The sequence below is a fragment of the Protobothrops mucrosquamatus genome, unplaced genomic scaffold, assembly GCF_001527695.2.
Source record: "Protobothrops mucrosquamatus isolate PMUCROS unplaced genomic scaffold, P.Mucros_1.0 scaffold14, whole genome shotgun sequence".
NCBI lineage: Eukaryota > Metazoa > Chordata > Lepidosauria > Squamata > Viperidae > Protobothrops > Protobothrops mucrosquamatus.
Window position 1 is genome coordinate 2,298,748 of NW_015386401.1, and position 3,787 is coordinate 2,302,534.

A 3,787-nucleotide genomic window follows, 5' to 3' on the forward strand; every position below is an offset into this window, starting at 1 on the left:
ATTTATTTAATTTCTCTAACTACCACCCATTCTCAGTCAATGGGTGGCTTACAATTCAAAAAATACATTGCCATTAAAAACACTCCAAACATTTTTCAAATACTAAATACATCCAGATTAAATATATAGGGGAGCAAGATACTTGGCCAGTTAGCAATCTAGCAGGAAATGGGGCCCTAAACACATTCAACACTGCAGACATGGGAACATAGTCAGGTTTTTTAGGACCCTAAGGCTAACAGGGTTGGGACCATTCTAATCTCTGAAGGATGTTCCATAGAGCAGGGGCCACTGCAGAAAAATCTCGTCTTCTGGTCATCACCAGCTGATACTTTTTGGCTAACGGGATCTGCAGCATGCCCATTCTGTTCAGTCTGGTTGGATGGATGGAGATTCTTAGAAAAAGATGATCCCTCAGGCACCCCAGTCCCAAGCCATATAGGGACTGAATTGCATCTGGAAACATACCAATGCAGCTCACACAGAAATGGTGTTCCATGTGCATGTATCTGGTACCAGTTACTACCCACGTAGCTGCATTCTGCAGTAGTAGGAGTTTCCAAATGGTCTTCAGGAGCAGCCCCATGTTGTAGAGTTTGTTACAGTAGTCTAACCGAGAGGTTACAAAGGTGTGATACTCTGTAACTACTACGGGTGCTTTTCATCTTATAATCATTCATTCAATGACCTCTTGAAGTTATGACAGCACTGAGAGAAGAGACTTGCAAATTGGTCCTCGCAATTGGAACTGCTGCAGCATCCCTGTAGTTGCATGATCAAAACTTATGTGCTTGACAAAACGTGGGTGTTTATTGCTCAGTTATTTCTGTGAGTCAATGGATAATGATTTGCCAAGACTATTTGCTCATCACAACTTATTGGAGGTGTTCGTAAGCACCTACACAGTATTCTGTGTCATCAGTGATGATAGTACCTAACTTTTGGTTTAGCTCTTTTTCAGTTGCCTTTAATTGTTTCAAGCATCAGGGTTTTCTCCAATGATTCCTGTCCCAGTCCATAATAGCTTTATTCTTAGTGCTTCCAGTCATCAGCCTGGTTTTTCTACATCTATAATGAATTATTAATTCCTGTGGTTCAGGGAACAGCATCCACACCCCGCCTCAATAATCCTACAGTAATATCAGACACAAAATCATATCATCATAAAAATTACAATCTTATATATTTGCGTAATAATTTCTGATACAATTTTTTACAGGACCACGTTAGTGTGGCTTTCATCACCATGTTACTATAGGGAAAATAACAGCCTTGACAATATATTGCCAGTGTGGTGCTTCTGCACTTCGTTATTGTGTCCTGTTCCAAGCATTAGGATGTTTTCTAATGACTCTTGCCTACACATTATGCATCCAAAATATTTAAGATTGAGGTTTTATATTAATGCTTCCAGCTATTTTATCTTGTATTGAAAGACTATTGGTCCATGTCACAGGGCTTTTCAACCTTTTCACAGATTGTACCATTTTTAGGACATGACAGTATTTGAATACCACCAGTGCTTAGCAAGGTGTCAAAAACTTGATGACTAAAAAAAAGGGGGGGATTTTGGGTTTTATTGATTAGATTCATTTGTTGTTATAGAAATGGCTAGTTTATAATATTATGGAAGAGTAAAAAGTTGAGGTTCAATGTTAATGCTTCCTTCCACTGCAACAGAGGAAGTCTGTTCTTTTTCCCTTCTCCCCCTCACTTTCCCCCACTTTTCCTCCCCACTGTGTCCTACTATTTGCTTTTGTATTTTTGTATTTTATTCTATAATCTAATAAAATATTACAAACTGTAGAAAAAAAGTAAAAAAGTACCAGTTTTAATTTCTTCGGTGGCTGTTCCTTTGCTGAATCACTTTCCCTTTGCACTGACAAATGTATGATGAACTTATCCATGTTTATTAATATGCACCACTACGAGCTAGCTCAGGAGTCTTCAACCTTGGCCCTTTTAAGACTTGTGGACTTCAACTCCCAGAATTCCTCAGCCATCATGGCTGGTTGAGGAATTCTGGGAGCTGAAGTCCACAGATCTTAAAGTTGCTAAGTTTGTAGACCCCTGAGCTAGCCGGTCGGCCCTTCTTCCTCTCTCCCTTCTGAGTGTAGTAAGAATGCACCTCCCTCCCCAATCCCTTCACTGTACTCTTAAAGACACAGGAATCAAGTGCAAACCAAGAAAGGCTCACAAAATAAAGAAACACATAAACTCCGGGTTTTTTTTTAAAGCTGCCTCAGGTGTGTCACGTGTCACAATGTTGCAATCTGAGACTGAAAGGCTCCAGCAATTGTTAAAAGCTTTAGCCTTAAATCAGTGGTTCTCAACCTTTTTAATGCCGTGACCCCCAACCGGTCGTAAGTCGAGGACTAAACCGGTCGTACATCGAGGACTAAACTGGTCGTAAGTCGAGGACTAAACCGGTCATAAGTCGAGGACTACCCAACCGGTTGTAAGTCGAGGACTTTCCCTGCCCGGGAGCTCCGCACATGCGTGGTTCCGCCCCCTGCGCCGGCCGAGGCGTAGCTGGCAAGCGACAGAGACGGAGCAGGCCAACCACCAGCTGGCCCAGCCCAAGGGAGGTAAGGCACCCGCCGGAAAAGGGGAAAAAAATGGTGGACAGCCTTGCTTGGCGACCCCCGTGAAATGGTCAATCGACCCCAAATGGGGTTGTGACCCATAGGTTGAGAACTGCTGCCTTAAATTAAGCCTGTTTATCTTCAAAGAAAACTTTCTAAAAGCCATAGACATAAGAGGGTAAAACTAATTACATTTGGTTAAAAGGATTAAACCTACAGAAGTCAACACTTTGGACTCATTGCTAGACTAAAATACAGACTAAAATATTCCAATAACCAAAGCACACAAGCTCAACCTATCTTTCAGGATTGTTGTGGAAAAATAAGAAAGCAGAAGTTTGTATGCCATCTTGTATTCACTACAAACAAAGGCAGGATAAAAATCTAACCAATAAAAGTCTTGTAACAATATCACAAGATTAAAGGATAAAGCTGCATATGACAAATGTATAATTATATGTATATATGTGGGGTCATATCTAATTACAAATGTATATTATTTTATTATGCTCAATTATTGGGCAAGATATGAATTTATTTTTTGTAAAATGCCTAATGAAATTATCATGCCACTCACTGCATTCTGATGTTAAGTGTTTTCTTAATGAGTACTAACCCATAAATAACGTCAAGTAAAGCTTAAACAAAAATTAATAATTTTTAATAAATTTATTTATAAATAAATAAAGCATAAATTAACCTAATACTTAACTGCGTATACACACACACACACACATTCAGATTTAAATTAGAGTGATAAGAAATAGCAAGACAAAATACCAGGCATCTACTTTACGCACCTCCCATAATCTTCCTGTAGGCGTGGCCTTCCGTCACCAAACCCCGCCCATCCCGGTTGGGCACCTTCCTCCAGGACTATTCTGAGCCTTCATTCCCCTCCCGCCCGTATCAGCTTTCTCTATCTCTATTGGCGAGAGCAGCAGCCAATCATGCAAACTGAAGCTCCCTCCTCCTCTGCCATGACCTTCTTCCTTCCCCTTAGTTTTCGCCTCGCTCCTCCTCCCCCTCCCTCCTCCGCCTCTTTTTGAAACGGGCCGCGCTGATTGGCCGAGACGAGGGCATAAGGGGCGTGTCTCGAAGGGACGAGTCTAGACGAGACCAGAACGACACTGGCGACAGCAGCTGGGAGAGCCAAACGCACCTGAAGGGAGGGGTGAGTGCGCATGTGCGATATGCAGTTG

General features: G+C 41.6%; 1 protein-coding gene across 1 annotated transcript in view; it reads left to right on the top strand.

The window, feature by feature from the left end:
* Positions 1-3,702: 3,702 nt before the first annotated feature.
* The window catches only part of SLC25A42 (solute carrier family 25 member 42), a 34,160-nt gene continuing 34,075 nt past the window's right edge, over positions 3,703-3,787 (top strand). Inside the window, exon 1 of the mRNA XM_015810709.1 lies at positions 3,703-3,759. The gene's annotated coding sequence lies outside the window, so the exon portion shown is untranslated. The remainder of the gene's footprint in view (positions 3,760-3,787) is intronic.